Source organism: Sparus aurata, chromosome 6 (genome assembly GCF_900880675.1).
Source record: "Sparus aurata chromosome 6, fSpaAur1.1, whole genome shotgun sequence".
NCBI lineage: Eukaryota > Metazoa > Chordata > Actinopteri > Spariformes > Sparidae > Sparus > Sparus aurata.
Window position 1 is genome coordinate 31248467 of NC_044192.1, and position 17661 is coordinate 31266127.

Sequence of the window (17661 nt, forward strand, 5' to 3'; positions counted from 1 at the left end):
GTGGAAAAAGCCCATCCTGCCCCGAGAATCACTGCCGCCCCACCAGAGCCACCGCCACTGGCCTTTCTGCAGAGGCAGCAAAAGTTCCCCGAGAGGGGAGTGTCTGCCAACTCAAACAGGGCTCATTCTCCTCTCTGTGGGCCGCCAGCCGCCCATGTGGGCCCGCACTGGGCTTCCTGAGGGCTCGCTGCAGCTGGAGCACTTTGAATAAAGGTAACAGCAATGTCACAGCTACTGTAAACTTGCTCGGCCGCTCCTGTCAGCAGGACGTTCCCAATCAAAGCAGAAACAGCCCCGCCTAAAACACAACAGTTCATTCTTTTTCTTTTTTTTTTTTCTTTTTCCACCGGCCCCCGAGTCCGAACTTCCCACGAATCACAAAGAGAGCGCGCGGGCGAGAGGGCAGAAAACGGTTCCCTGATCTTGCCAAACAAAATGCCAGGAGAGCAGAGAGTGACATTCTGCTCAGGGGTTTAAAAATACGAGCAATTTGAAAATGATTAGAGTCTTATTTTATTGTTGAGCGCCTGACACAAGAGAGGAAACCAGAACAATCAAGCCGACTGACTTTTTTTTTCCCGCTGAATTTAGAAACACTAATTAGTTTTGCTCTCGTAAAGCCAACCTGAAAACGACCAATTAGAAAGTGAAAATGAGACGTGCAGAGGAAACAAGAGCTTGTCATCTCCACTGTTTAAGTCCCATATGCACAACTTCGCTGTGATGACTTTCACACGCACACACACACGCTCAGGATGATTGGCATGCCGCCTACTAAACCTGATGTCACGTACACACTCAGACCAGTTAATGGTGCTTTAAATCAAATGGCATTTTGCTTAAGGAAACTATTACAGATCTGTATGGCCACATCAAACCTGGGCCGAGCAGCTTGGCCATGCAGATGTCTGAAGTACCAGGCTGGGAGAGGATACTGACCACAGCACCAGCTGCTCTCAGCTATACACCTCACAGGTGCCTTGTTTCTATGAATTTCCTCTTTCAAGGGTACTGGAATATTTCCACTGCATGAAAAATTGCTCCACAGAAACCTTCATGTACTTATATCTCACGCACATGACACCCACTGAGCGCTGTTGGCTCATGTTTAGCCCCTCGTTAGAAATAAAAAAAACTTGTGGAAATTATCTTCAGGAATTTCACTGCTATTCCCCGAGCAAAAGGTGGCGAGTGTTTCATCACTGTCGGCCTGAAGACGGATGGGCTGTCAGTGCCTTCCCCTGTCCGCCATCCAGCTCCTGGGCTGGGAAGTGGCTAAAAAAAGGGCCGGGGCTACGCTTTCCAGGCCTGCGCCTTTTACTGGGAGTAATTCTCAGATGCCAGGTCGCTGCCAACGTCCTTGCAGCCAATGGCAGAGAGGCCAGTAAGTTCACATTAACTGCAGAGTGTAACTGCGCTGAACATCTGCTCATGAATGAGAGCGCTGCCCACTAACTCAGCGAGTTGAGGCCCGCTGATGAAAAATTCAACGTTCTCCTGGCTGGCACGCTTGTTTTGCACAATTCTCCTGAGCCCCCCAGAATTATATTAAGAGAATTTCAGCGCGGCCTGGTGTATCTGAGAGAACAGCTGGCACTGAAAAGGGATCTGCTGCTCGGCGAGAGCTCGGGGACTTCACACGGGATCTGCCTTCTCCTACACCATTTGTCCTTGAAGGGAAAAAAAAAATAAAAAGAAATACGAGTGTTAAGCACCCAGGTAATAATAAGAAAGCAGAGGCTACATTTAGCCGATTACGCCACCCATGTGTGCTACAGCGGACGGAGCATAACCGATGAAGACATGAATCGATACGGAGTGGAAAGAGAAGGCAGAGGGGCAATTGTGACAATAAGTAGCTCCCTCAGGAGACCTATTCACTATACCTCTCCCTTGTTTGGCTTGTTTAGCTCATTAGATTGTTAACTAGCAAGGATCTGCCCCCAACCCCACAATATGGAATCAGCCTAATCAGGAACAGAAGCAGCCGGCTCAGGGGGGCGACTACATCAAAGACTTTGCAAAGTATGAAGGCAGTCCCACAATCCTGTCCTTCAACTGCTGCAATCATGTGCTTCCTAAGTTTGTGATATAACCCGAAGGACGACGTATACCACTGATTATTAGCTAAAGGCAGCTATTCTACTACAAGATCAAATCAGAAAATCCACAGTAACCCAGCGTACACATGAACTGACACAGCCTTTCCTCCGAGGATGATGAAATAGTTTAAAAATGTCGAGTTTAAGGAAGTGATGACTCCGAGCGCACACTAAGAATAAAAGATTACCACACTCTGTAATTTCACTTCTGTCTTTCTCAGAAATACAGTTGACAGATTTCTATATGTCAGCACACAACACAACCTGAGCGAAACTCATTGCTGATTTGATCCTAATCTAGGCTCCTAAACACCCCAAATCATGTGAAAATCATTGCGGCAACGGCCCCTAAAACAGAAAGGATGTGTGAATATAATATCGGCGGCGGAAAAAAAAAACCCCGAGAGGATGTCTGGAGAGAAGCTCATTTAGCCGGTGACAAATGACGGCACTTTGTCTTCCTGACAAGATCCCTCCTTCATCAAATGTCCAACTTCACATGGAAATAGGAAATCACACATTATCACACTGACAAACAATTACAACCATGTCATTAGCGGCAACCCTGGGCCTGAAACCATTAAGAAAACACAATGTTGCACACCACGCTAGCCATCAGAAGAAACACAGGATGTAGATGAAAAGACACGGATAAATCAATCATGACACAAACAACCTGATGCGAGTTAGAGTTTGGGAACGGATCTAAGTGTTGGGAATGATAACGGGCGCGTGCGCCAGCTAAATAAATCACCAAATAATCTCCAGCAATCAAAAGTTCCTCATCTCTGAATAAAGATTTATGCCCGCGTTGATGACAGAACAGTGCTCGCCATATATTAAAAGTCAACACTTTAGAGGAGTTTCTCTCTAAGTGACTTAATCAGATACAGAGCATTAGTATCTTTTTTAATACATCTCCCAGTGTCAGGCGGCAAATGAAAAAGCTGGCCTCTGTAAATATGACTGCTTACTTCTAACACAAACATTGTTGACACCTAATGTAATTTCAGCGGGACATCCAACTGAAAGCGCACCGGGGTAATATAATGCTCTTAATGAGAATTCCTTTCAGCTTGAGACCTTGGCGAGATAGCCATAATGCATGGCTTCTCTTTTTAATAAAATAATTGTTACAGTTATTAAAGATGAATCTCATCACAGTCGAGATGACAAAATAATTCATTACCAAAACCAAGGCTTTAAATAGCTGCAAATTATGAAGCCCTACCCCCCCCCGCTACCCCTCGAAAATACACTTCCAGATAAATGGGTTCGTTATTTCATATAAATATTAGATATATGCTGCCCTTGAAAGGAGAGAAATATTGCGACTGTCCATTAGGAAGTTTGCAGACACAGAATGCAGTGTGCACAATAAATCAATACAGAAAAAAGCTATCAATAAACAACAATCATCCTAAACTGTGAATAATTTGATTCTAAATCATCCCATTACAACCCTTATTCTAGTTATAACTCAGAGAACCGTGGCTGCATATGCTTTCATCCCATGTTCTCTTTTTCATCTATATACATTGTGGTAACAGTTGTTATTGTTTACAATGCAGTCACAGCATTTGTTCTGTATAAAGCACTGGCTACATTTTCAATAACCTTTCAGTACCGCCATTATGACCACTAACATTGCATGTACAGATACAAAAGAATATTTTCACACATATTTTTCCACATTAGTTTGTGTGTTGTGGTGTGCTTCTAAATGAACAATTGCTAAACACAAGTTATCAGTTAGCTGTATCTTAAAGATCCCCTCAACACATTCATTAAGGCATATAAATAATTTTCTAACGTGTGTTTGACTTGGTTTTTGCATGAAAATGTATAAAATCGTTAAAATGGCAGGTATTAGTTACTTACTGGAAATCCAGAATATATGAAAATGCAAATATTTTTCATTTCACAAGTTTAAAGGAACACCTTTGGATTGGATTCACAGATATATCGAGTGAAGTTTCAGTCCACTAGCGTCATTTTAGTTTATTATGAAACTGTCAAATATTCGGCCTCCATGACATATCTGTGTCACAAGTGTTTGATAACACATTTTAGGGACCACGGGAAAAAAATGTGTGTATATCGTCGATATTGGAATTTTTTACACCCTGATATTGGTATCGGCATCAGCCCCCAAAAACTGCTCTACAATTGAGCAATATCTTTATGATTGGGTCCTCATTTTATGTGTATCTTGTGTGTGCCCGTGGGCAAACATTTGGACAGGGAAGTATATCAATATTACATTGTTATCCTGAAATAAGATTTTGGATATTGTTATATCAAGGTATATAAGTCCTGTCTGGGTTTTAAAGGCTGCAAGACAGTAAAGTAGTGTCACTTTCTGAACTTACCAGACTGTACTTGTTCTGGTACTTGACTTTACCCACCTAGTTATTGTATCCACTTTACTAATGACTGTTTATCACAAGAAATCCTAATAACTAGTTATTATTTTGAAAACGTAGGTAAAGTCATCCCTATAGTTTTTTCACAATATCAATATCGAGACATTTGGTCAAAAATATCCTGAAAATCGCAAGCTAGTAAACATGGATGTAAACAATGCATGATTTAAAATGTGTTTTGTACAACTTTTAGCAATGAATGTGAAAACAGCCTTCTAGTGTCACACTCTGGACATACATCATTCCACGCAGTGAAGCTCAAACATTCAACTGTAGGCAGAAGAGGGAAAAACACATTTTTGATTGGAGGGGCGCTTTAAAATGTCTTACCTAGTCCGACCAACACCTCAAATGATGTATTAATAAGTCGATTCTATGTGAGCAGTAAATAAACCCAGATGTTGACGGCACAACACCGTTCTGCTCCTTCTTACACGATGTTGCACATATCTTCTTTTGTGTTCCTCCACATGTGAAACAGAGAACACACCGGAACACATGTTTGTACAAACCTGCAGCCACCCCCCCCCACACACTCCCTTCCCCTTCACAGTTCTCTTCTACCTTTATTTATGTATTCAAAAGAGATAATTTACAGTGATGGCATGGAAACTTCCCAGCATGCCTTTTAACCTGTCGTTTTTCACTCTCTCCGCAGCAGGATGTCCAGAGGAAATGCTTTATTAAGATCCTGCCGACATGAAGAGCTGCCGTGACTTACTGGTGCATTACTGTCTAAAAGGCAAAGTTATTTAGACCAATAAAAGGCTAATATATTGTTGGAGTGGAATTACACAGAAGTTATCTCTGCCTTAATAACATCACCGCAACCCCTGATGTTGTTTAGATCAATAAAGCCCATTAAAGTACAGACCTCAAGCCTAGATAAGACTGCACTGCCACAGCAAAATACTGCTCGCCCGCATTGTGAGAGAGCAGAGGTCTTTCTCCAGCAAACAAAAAGTGGCCAAAACGAGAGAAAAACACTTTGAACTTAATGCCATAAAAAGTTAAAATCCAATGAAGTTCACTGTCTGCCTTATGGAGCCTTCAGGTCTGCTGGCAAGGAGATAAACAAGTGGAAAGATGCTAATGGATTTTGGCTATCGGTCAGACGGAGCAAAGTAAAGGTGTGTGTTTGTATGTCTGTGTGTGTGTGCGGAGGGGTTGTTAACACTACAGCTGACATTAGAGGAAAAATGAACCTGTACTACAGCCCTCAGCTGCACCCCCAGACTCAGTTTCCTTTCGGTAGAGGAGGGCTTGAATCAGGTTCTTCTTTCTTTCTTTGTTCTCCTCCACCGTTACTTAAGAGCTGAATAGTTCCATTTATCTTTAATCAGTGCCTCTTCTGTAATTATAATGCTATCGGTGTAAACAGTTGCTGATTCTGAGGTATCTAAAAACCCGCTTCCGACAGGGGAAAACAAGCTAATATCATCAAGTGTAATAGAGCTGCAATCGTTCATGGATTAGGTATGAAACATTAAATTCATAGCATACTATTCTGATAATCAGTTAATCAGTTCGAGACATTTTTTAAGAAAACAAAAGACAAACATTCTCTGATTTCAGCTTCTACATGCGATTTTCTGGTTTCTTTACTCCTCTATGACAGTCAACTGAATATTTACGACGTTTTTCACCATGTTCTGGCATTCTGTAGACCAAACAAGTGACAACAAATTAATCGACAATGAAAATAATTGTTGAAAATGTAGAACAAGAATGAAGAAAAGGTCAAGAAATGTCACTGTTTAGGGCCATGTACATTGTTTTGGTCACCACGCTGTTTGTTCCGGTGGTAAAAGTGGTTTAATCACACGGTGCTCAATCTTAGCAGTGTCCACCAGGTGATGCACTAAATCATCTGTGCAGCAACTGTCCATCAGCCCCCCTGAGGTGTGATGACCACGGTCTGACCACTCCCCTGAGGCTCCGCCCCCGAGTCGCGATGACAACACAGAAAGGAGAAGAAGGTGCAGGAGCGTGCGTGTGTGTGTGTGACTGTGCCTGTCGCGTGCGTGTGTGTGTGTGCATGTGTGCACAATCGCTTTGGAAGTGCAGACGGCGTTCACGTGCACTTAAATTGCAGCACACAGAGACACCACAGGAAACCACAGGAAACTGAGTTTGACGCTATCTCTATAAGCATGCGAAAACACAAACAAGATTTTCTTTTTTTTTTTTTTTTTTTATAAGTACAGCGTGTCCCCTATGGCTCGTATGCCGTCAATAGGAAGTTTACAGACACCGAGCTACGCGGGTGGGGGAACTGCACTCAAAACAGAAACAATGTTTAAAAAAGGCTTTTAAAGAGTTTCTGGTGCGTTTTGCGCCCTCTCACCTCAGTATGTGTTTCAGAGGGCCAGCCTGACAAAAACTGTAACTTCAGCCCTGGGAAGGCAGTGAGATTCTCCCAAAAAAATGTTCCGATCCTCTTTATCCCTTTCTTTTTGATGTTTGTGTTATGCTTCATCACTCGTGCTGTCATCGTCGCGCAGCTGTGCTGTTTTCACTGTAACACACTACTGATTACAGCAACCAGGACATTTCATTTGCAAATAGGAGATTGTTATTACACCAACGTTACCTAAATACAGTGAATGACAGTTGTTTGCATCATTGAAATCTGAGGAGATAAAACTTAAGAAGGGAGGAGCATGACCGTACTTTTCCACTCTCAGACCTAACCAGTTTTTAACAACGGTGGAAGGAGCAGAGGATTTCAGATTTACTTAAACAAGCTGTTGAGTTTAAAAGTAAAACAGAGCAAAAAAAAAAAACAAAAAAAAAAAAAAAGGAAAGGAAAGGAAAGGAAAGAAAATCAGACTAATGCAATATCTTAAAGAGGTTTAGATAATTTCATCTAAATCATGTGACAGTGAATACAGAGACAGGACAGATTATTCTGTGTGTCCAACACACACACACACACACTCACACACACACTGAGACCACGGTAATGACTGTGAATAATATCTTTGTAAAATGATCAACCCTGACAATGTGATATTACCCAACAATAAATACATCACAGACAAAAAAAGGAGAGAAGAAAGAAGCTCTTCTCCCAGCTCCAAGTGAAAGCATAAATAAAGTGTGTCCCATCTTTTACCTTCTTCAATTATCTGCCTTTTGACATACAAGCTGAGCACAGTGTAATTAACATCTCAGGAGATAATGGGGTCGCTACTCACTGATCAATCTCACACATATATTATTTGGCTTTTATCAATCCAACCTCCTGTTATTCTGCAAAGGATATATTCCACAATAGATTTCTTTTTTAAACTCCTTTTTGGTGGGGGCATTTAACAAAACTCTGGTAATAGGCCTAATGACTCATCCAATTGAGCTCATCTTCCAAAACATCAATTAGGCTAAGAGACCCAGCTTGCACTCAAATAGAGCTTCTGCTATCACAATAAATAACAAAACTTTTTCGGATTCATGCCCAAAGTAACCGTATTGTCAGCATCAATCGCGGGCACCTTCACAGGACAGAAAAGAGTGAATAAAAACATTGTAGATTCTTGAGATTGCTCCCTCTGTGCCTTTAGCAGTGACAGGTGTTGCTGCTGGACCCTCTGACCCTCAACAATCCAATCTGGAATCGATTTCACCTTCTCAGTGTGGGATAAATTTGCTTGTTGATGGAAATGGAAGAGTTTAAAGCTACATTCTCAACTCAATAAAACTGAAGACGCATGTTTACCGTTCTATACAAAATACCACAGATTTACTGAAAACTTTTAACAACTTAAAAAACACAAAATCTATCTGCCTCTGTGTATTGTACACAAACACTGGAATGGACAACCGTATTGCAACAGCAGGTGCCGTGCTTTAATGCTCTAAAATGTATTTCATGTATAGAAGAACCATGTTTGACATGACACAACTTACTCGTTGTCTAGTCTATAAAATGTCAGAAAATGGTGACACCCAATATGACGTCCTCAAATGCCTCGTTTTGGCCACTATCAAACCAATAATTAGGATGATTGCTAGGATGAAAACATGAAAACATGTGCACGATTTTCATCAACACATTTTGAACTTATTGATGCTTTATGTTGTGTATCATCTTTTCTTGGCTAAACCGAGATTCGCAACAATGTCATGAATACTTTGACAGCACCACAAAATAACTTGAGCCAGTGCAGTCATATCTCTGTATAACATCTATCTATAAATGCACGGAATCTCTGTCTGTCTGTGTGTGTGTGTGCGTGTGTGTGTATGTGTCTGTTAGTCAAATATCTCTGCGGATAAGGATCACACTGACCCGAGACTTTCAACATGGCTGCTGCGTGGTTCAGTGGTGTGCATCTAAGCATTTGTTTGGACTGCAATAATACCGTGAATAAATTATTTCATAAATGCTTTACAAATTCCTCCGAGCATTGTCCACCAGAGCCACCACAGTCACATGCGCACCAGAGCCAATCACTGCAGAGCTCAAGCCCACGACATACCTGAAGAAACAAGCGGATTTATACCTGTTCGGGTCTGAGGAGATCCGGAGACGCGCGGACAACAAAATGGAATCGGAATCTGTGGATGTTTGTGTGTAGCTAGCCGCTAGCTAGCTGCTAGCGGCTAGCTACACGGCCCACCTCCCGAGGCGACGGACCGGACCCACCGGCACGTCCAAAACCGGACCTAGGGTAAATAATGTCCGCCATGCTTTTTCGCGAACATTGCCGTCACGTTTGCTTTGTGTCTGGTGCAGAAAGAAACAGTAAAAACGGGCTTTTGTCACGAAAGTGTCCAAGCAGCAAGTTTGGTTGTTGAGGAACAGGAAGTTGTGGGAGGGACCTAGGCGGATGATTGACATGCAACGACGGTCGGTGTGTAGACAGCGATATTGAGAGTTGAGAGATTTGTGACATTTAGCGTGTTTGGAGTGTGTAGTTAGTGTGTTATGTAGTGTTTGGTGTAGTGTGTTTAGTGTGTAGTGGAGTCGGTTTTTTGTTTAATGAGTCAGAATGAGGAGAAGCTGAATGTGGAGCAGACAGTCCAGCTATTTATTCAGCTGGAAGGAGCTCAGGCAGACCTGAGCATTGCCTGCATTTAAATGTAAATAGTTACATATAACTTTGTACATTTTTTAAATGTATGCACAAATTTAGCAAACAACAATTTATATTTGCATTATAAGTAAACAAATCTAACTTTTTCTACTCGGATTTTATGTTTTTTTGTGATTTTAGGTCCATTGTGTTAATACAGTATGTCAAAATGAAAAAACAACTGTACAGTCACACATGTGAGGTTGTGCTGAAAATAATGACACCAAGTAAATAGTTTTTAAGGTGAAATATAATGGCAAAATCAAAAATAGTCAAAAACAGCCAATTATACCCTGGAATATCGGATTTCACAACAAACCTAAATTTCCCTGACGTCCCACCTTCAAACACAGCCTCATTTGGCCATCCATGAAAAAGCTGCTTAACCTCCCACTTTTTTTATAGGAATACACTTTTCTTACGGGCACTGCACTAGTTTACAAAATATACAACTCTGCGGCAATGCAGTTAGTGATGAAATTTAATCTATAGGATTTGTGAACATCCTTTTTCCACTCAACAGGATTTCCAGTACATTTATTTCTATGTTTTAGGAATTCTTAAGATTACATTTATTAATTATTTCACAATTTGATGTTTTATTACTGAACTCTGAACTCACAGTATTTTCCTAAGCATAACCAAAAAGAGATTACATTTGTGACTCTTTCACAAATTGAAAATATCTCCTCCTCACCTTCCTGAAAGTGCTTCTAATGTTTAAGCCTACAAATTAACGCAAACCTAGTTCTGGTGTGACCGTCATGGATTTCGAACACCTGCAATCAACCCAAATCACTCCCAGGAATCCTGTAGATCATAGTATGTGCCAAATTAACAAACCATGCCACGATACAGTTGGAATAAAATGGAACTGAAACAAGTTTTTTGAACAAATTGTTTGATAATTTGCTCTGTCACAACCCTACACAAACCAACAACGTCTGCATGTCAGACCAAGCAGGAATAGTGACTTGTCTGACCCCCTACACTGTGTACATGACAGAACTGCACACCGTTTCTCCCTCAGGTTATTTGCCAGATGCCTTTGAACAAACCTCAAATCAGGCCTGATATTTATGTTTGTGTTGCTGTGTGCATGCGTATGTGCCTGTGTGTGTGTGCCTGTGTGTGTCTGTGTGTGTGTGTGTGTGTGTTTGTGTGTGTGTGTGCCTATGTCCCTCCCTCCCTCCCTCAGGCCCAAAGCAAAGCAAATTGGCATCCCCTGAAAGAACAACACAGAATCGCAGATAACCGACGGTGGTAGAGGGAGATCAACATACAGTAGAGTACAGTTAGGAGCAATATACTTCAAGGGTAGAAACCACACTTCCTCTTTATGAGACTGAGCTGGGTAAAGTGTGTAATAACTGTGTCTGTGTAATGACAACTGCTGCTGAAGTTGCATCACTTACAGATCTGTACATAGTACTGGAGCTATGGTGCTAAGCCTCAAGACTAAGACTGGCCATTACAGCATTTGGTAATGATGCTAGCAATTTTAGCTCCAAGGCTTACCCCTATTATTCTTGTGTTTAAAGCCATTGGTTGTCACTCATTTGGTCACTCGTATCAAGGTGTTTGATGTAAAGGGAACTGCAGGCTTTTACTGTAAAAACTAGAGTGGCACTCAGTAGAGTGTATACCTCCGCCAAGGCCCAACAGTCCCCTTTTGTACTGACTTAGATACTAGCCACCTAAATACACCATCAAGATCCACGCATTTTTCCAACACAAATGTAAAAAAATCTCACGATGTTAAAGAAATTCCTGAATGCGTCCCTCGGCTCCACACCCTACGTTATTGGGTCTATTCTGGGCCGAGACCCATCCTTAGAGGATCCATAAAGTAGTTTCTGTTTAATCAGACATGAGTAAAAACATAACCTCTGTGGTGTAGTGGTTGGTGTTGACTTGCCAATAAAGGTTAGCTAGTGTTTTAAAAAAAATCGCCTCAATTAAGCAAATCCATGAGTCAGTTTTCAGAACTTTTTGACAGGAATCAAGTCTGCAGCAATGTAAGACGGAACAGGTTTAATGCAGGTGTTATAAGGAGCTATGCTCACTCCTGTCTTTAATTATCAAATGTGTAGGTCAGATGGGGAGTTGGGGAGTGTTGCCGACAACACGATACCTGACAACATTAAAAGATTGCTGTTTAAGCATACGACGTTAAGTAGTTTTAACGTTGTCAAACGATTGGTCGAGAAAAGATTGTGGTTTTGGTTAAAATAAGTATGTTAATTATGGAAATCAAGTTGTGTACAGTACAGATTGGGGTGGATCATCCTTTCCTGTGTGGAGCAAAGTTACTCCAACTCAAACTGTGATGTCTTTTTATTTCCGCCATTCTTAATTTCCCATGATTGCCAGAGGTAACGGAAATATAATTTACCATGTGTATAACAAATTGCATTGGAAAAAATACCAAACAATGAATAAAAAGGTGTTGAAATAAGGGGGGAAAAATCTGCCAATGGAACAAATTAAAATTGTCTGACAGCAAGTTCCATTCATCTCACCGAAGTTATACTTTCAAGGTAACTGTGTCTTATATTTAGCGTAATGAGCTACTTTTGACTGGGAATTAGACAAATATACTTGGTAAGATTGTGAACTTTTACATGGCAATTAAGTAAAGTTAATGTGTTGAGGTCTTCAAACACAGCCACAACCATAGCTCCAGATGGGATATCATTGCCTGCTTCACTGTAAAATTTACTAGCTGAAAAAAGGATTTTCCCATCCGCCCATGATACCTTAACAAATGCTATCAAAACCTCTGCTAGCTTTCTCCAGTCTTTTTTACAACACAGACTACCATCTATTTTGGCATAAATTGTGCATGTCAGAAAGATAATACACATTTACTCTTTGAAGGTCAAGAATTTTGAAAAGATGTAAAATTACTCAAAGTGAGTGATTCTGTGACAATCAGTGCTGTTGTTGCTGCGGGGAGAGTTGTAAGCTGCTGCACTCTGAGTGTATTATTAACTCAACGCTGCCCGGACACGCGGGGGTTGTTTTACAATTTAGGCTTTAACAGATGTGCGTTTTATGTGGCAGGTTCTCCAGAGTTTAGATGCCGCTGTCCACGTAGATGAGGCCGTAAGGCAGGCCATAAAACCTGCCTTTGAAACTTTGGGCGGATTAATGCCATCATGACAGCCAGCAAGCACAGATCTGAACGGCTCACCTTTTTTCTCAGCACACCCCCGTGTTTACTGCTCGGCATCCCATCAGACCGGGACCAGGTGAGGAGTCGTGCCTGCTACATGTTCAGTCCTATCCGGCTAATAAAGTCCGTTCGTGGGTGGTATGAAATGACGTTGCTGACACTTTAAAATAAGGAGTTTACCGTATTGTGAATATTGTATTGTATTGTATGGTGACAACAAAGGTGTCTGTGCTGCAACCACAGTGTACGGTGTAATTACTGGGATTTACAGACCTTCAACTCCCCCCAACCCCACTGCTTTACAAGGTGGAATTCCTGGCAGGGCACACTCACACACACACACACAAACACACTCGTTTGTACTGTCTTAAAACACACCCTCTCTTTAACACTTACTGACACGCTTAATTTTGTTAATGTTCTCACATTTCCTACACAGATCATCATTTTCTTTTCTCTGTAGGACCTGAAGACATTTTTTGTCAAACAATCTTAAGGCGCCACACTCCGTTTTCTCAGTGACCTGTGCTGACTTTGATGCCTCCTCCTGGGCCAGGCAGGAAGGCGTGCTGAGTGAGCTCTCTGCTGGCTGTATCCAGACCCAGCCTCTTACACAATACAGCCAGGCCGGCCCTGCAGCAGGCCAACCCCTCCTCCTCAATAACCCACTTCCCATTCTTGATCAAACCTGGAGGATTGTAGTGTGAGGGTGGAGATGAGAAAGATGGGAGGAGGTGTGTGTGTGTGTGTGTGTGTGTGTGTGTGTGTGGAGGGGGGGGGGGGGGGAACGGCACATCCTGCGTGAAACCGCATCCTGAACAAGCATCGCTGCATCTCACTGTAAATAAATACTCTCTCCTCCGCGCAGCTTCCGTCAACTGTCACCGCCTTGGCTCCCAATCACCTTCAAGTCCAAACAGGAAAGTGCAGGGAGGCGAGGGAGATGGCAGATATGAGCTTTAATTTGCTTCTCGCTGCACTTTAGCCCGGGTGCACACCGCTTCCTATTCTCCTGCTCTGACCAGCTGCCCCGGCTTCGTTCCAGACCCTGAGTCCTTCCTGTCACCTTTCATTACCACATTATCCAGGAGGAGGCTCCCTGCGTAGCTGGGAAATCACCATTTGGTGGTACTCTCCCCCCCCCCCCGTTTATGTAGTATTGTCTGAGACATTCAAAGCCACGCGCGACGTCCTCAAAGGAGTGCTGCTGCCTTGTTACCTGCTAATCCCCCGGTGCATTATCACAGGAGATGCAACTGAACAACAGAGCATGACGAAGGCAACAACTGAGACATGACAAGCTCTCAGTCTGTAAACTGCTTTGTGTTGCAAGACTCCCATCAGACCGGCTTCAACGTGTGTTATTTGATTAAGTGTTAAAGCCTGCATGTTGGGTTGACAAACCGACCTGTGTAATATTATTTTTCTCTTTCTTTTTTCTGTAAGGCATTTTGCAACCAACTGTAACCAATACAGTTTCACATGATATCAATATTTTATGACAGAATGTATCTGATGACAGACAAAATGAGGATGAGAAAATAGAATTTATGTGGCAGCAGCTCCACTTAATGTTTATCCCGTTGTCCTATTTCCCATTTCAACTTTTCCTTCAAGAGTAAGAGGATCCAGGCCCTGAGTCCTCCAGCACTTCTTGCATTGTTTTATTACACTTGACTGAGTTGAGCTGAAAATTGCATGCAGCTGCTGACTGCAGCGCATCAGTGTATGGCCCGGGCTTCGGATTGCCCACCAGGCTTGAAAAATCATTCAGTAACTGATCTGTCAAAATTGAGAGCCACATCCATGCCTTCTGTACGGCTGCTTGTGTGTTGTACAGAAATTGAATGGTCACTGAAATCAAAATGGTCACATATAAACTTGTATAGTTAATACTCAGAGGACACCACACGGGAGCATGCAAATTTTGTTGGAGGGCACCGAAGAGGAAGGTCAGTGCTGCAATCAGACTGATTGATATAGGTTTTGTCACGCACCTGAATTATTCTGCCTGGAAGAGCACATACTGCTGTTTTTTAAAATATAAATTCTGAATACTTTAAATGATTTCAAAACTCATTTTTCACAGTATCCATAAGCCAGTACGCGCTGATTGCTCTTTCAGCCATCCTCTTCAACCCGAGTTGACACATGTATCGCTTTCATGCCCACATACTGTAGCTCCACCTCCTCCAGAAGTAAATTAACGGAGACCGATAAAGCAGACTTATTATGCGTCAAAGTTTCTTTTTCCTTTCATTTGGTGATTTACACATGTTCTTTTGCACATCAAAGATCTTGAAAGTTTAGGAGGTCAAAGTGGGCACCAACAGAACCTCCTCCCTGCTATAGAAAACACTGTTCTTGAAAACGGCTCATCAGTAGTCCCGCTTTTAAGTTCGTGACTTTGTGACATCGCACTACATCACCATGTCACATAATTAGTGTTGCAGCTAGTTTGGCATGTGAGAATTGATTTAGCATGGCTGCTCTGTTGTTGTAAGCAGTGCTGGGTCAGGCACGTGAGAGCTGACTAATCAGAGGAGACTGGATATTCAGGACGAGGGCCTTAATAGAGACAGGAGCTAAAACAGAGTGTTTCAGACAGAGGGGGAATACAGTGCTGCTGCACTGGACAGTATGAGACAACTGATGTGTTTTTTGAGCATTAGAGCATGTAAACATATTCTAGTACTAACCCAAAATAAAATTATGAACCTGCAAATAATATGACTCCTTTAAAGGCTGTTCTTGTTAACAAAAAAGTAGACAAGCAAAGTGATATCTATCTTTTAATAAAAATCTAAGATTTGATGTCCTCACATTTTTCCTGGTGGTATCAAACATGGTATCAAATATTTATATTTTTCAAGGGATCGGATCGAAGTTCGAAATCCCAGTATTGTGGCAAGACTAGCACACACTTGGTCCCTCTTCAGATACATATTTCATTGTTTTCACTGATAAATTGCATGAGTCAGCTGGGATTAAGATGAGGACAGCCCTCGTCCTGAACTGTGTAATCCGTACACAAAACCTTTGTTAAAAAAGCAGAACTATTTAATCCCGGGCAATTTGCTGCTCGAACAGTGATGACATTCTACATGCAAAGGATGCAACGCGAGACCGCTTCAATTCAAAACCATAAAAACAATGATATGAGGATAAAGGATGAAGGAAGTAAGTCTAAGCTAAATTAGCCTCGCAGTTAAGCATGCTGTGTACAACAAAACAAGAGTTGTTTCAGTAAAGAAGCTCCTCGCTGTTTGAAACAGGAAGAGCTGATAACTGTTATTATTTTCTAACCAAATTGGCAGTTAAGATAGGAGCTTCATGCAAACTCATTCATGGGAATGTTGTGCAGGGGAGACATAAAGTGACAGATATAAAGCCAAAGATTTAGTGCCATCTGTCCGTAGTCTTGCATTTTACATCTTATCAGAAATCAGCTGAATGTGATTAAGTGGGTTCCTCATGTATCGGGCTTGTCTCTCCCTCTCTCTCTCTCTCTCCCTCCCTCCCTTCCTCCCTCCCTCTCTCTCTCCCTGTATCTCTCTTCAAAGCTCCAGCGGTGTTAAGCGAGCCATTCTGCGGAGCTGCTACATTTGTGTTAAGTTGTGCCATCTTGATCAGGCGCTTACAGACGCCCTCCTCTTTGCCTGAGGAGAAGGCTCGCTGGCCAGACGCATTACTTTAAAAGAGCAGCATCTCGCTGAGCATGTCACAACCTGCCCAGGGGGGAGTGTGAGTGTCTGCGGGCTTGGGTGTGTTTATGTTTTATCCTCAGGACCCCCGATTGTTGTTCATTTCCTGTACAAAGGCAAAATAAGCACATAAAGGCCAAAGTGTGCTCTTCCCCGGCCTTCACCCACATCACAGCACTTTTCCGCACAAGTGGCTGCCGCAGATAATTATACAATTAAAACAATTTTCCGCATCTATCAGTCAGACTGATCTAATTCACCATTCGAATGACACTAATGGAGCAAAGCCTCTTTCCCTCTCCTTCCCCCAGCGAAGCCTTTTCCTCCGTATCACACAACGCAGCAAAAGCCATCTGCAGGAGAGGGAAACAGAGAGGCGAGAGGAATGGTGTTGTATTTGTTCAGCAGGATGTTGGTGAATAAAGTTAAGACCCAGCAGTTTTCATGACGACCCGTAGCGCGGCGAGGAAATAGGGAGGTTCATTTGATTGTTGGTTCAAATTAACCCGCGGGTAAAGAAGAAAGACGGAACAGAGTGACCCTCTTATTTTCTGAGACAACACTCCCCTCAACCAGCGCTGACATTAATAATTCATCATGACAAAATACATTACCAGGGAGGCTGAACGTGACTGAACAACAGTCACATTTAAGCCGGGTTCAGGCAGCAGTGTGCGGAAAATGAAAGTGTAATCTTTCATCGTTTAAATGAGCTGGAACTAAAAATGTACATTGAACTGCGTGTCCAGTGTCTGGTCTGAGGAGAAGCATGTGCCATTTAGACAGACCCACGCAGGGTGTGAACGACACAGGGAGGATTTAGCCAAACCTTGACCTGGATATCCTGCATCTCCGTCCACCCAGTGTGCACGAGGAACACAGATAGGAACCCCTCCTACACAAGTTCAAGGGAAATGCTCGCACGGCGTGGCTCTGTCCTTCCCCAAACCAGCTCCACCGAGTACAATGGCAGCAAGGAGTTTTATGTTTATGAGCTATCCTGATGGGGATACACATATCCATTAGATATGAGTCCGCCTATGGAGGGGGTCCAGTATTAACCCACAAGCAAGTGCCCCATCAGCAGAGAGGAAAAAGCTGCCTTTTATGGCAACAGATCACAGACTCAAGCCATTGGCCACAAAGCCCACAAATGAGGCGTTAAGTGTAGTG

General features: G+C 42.5%; 1 protein-coding gene across 10 annotated transcripts in view; it reads right to left on the reverse strand.

Moving 5' to 3' along the window:
* foxp1b (forkhead box P1b) overlaps positions 1-17661 on the reverse strand; it is a 167604-nt gene that overhangs the window by 125313 nt on the left and 24630 nt on the right. The gene's annotated exons all lie outside the window — the stretch shown is intronic.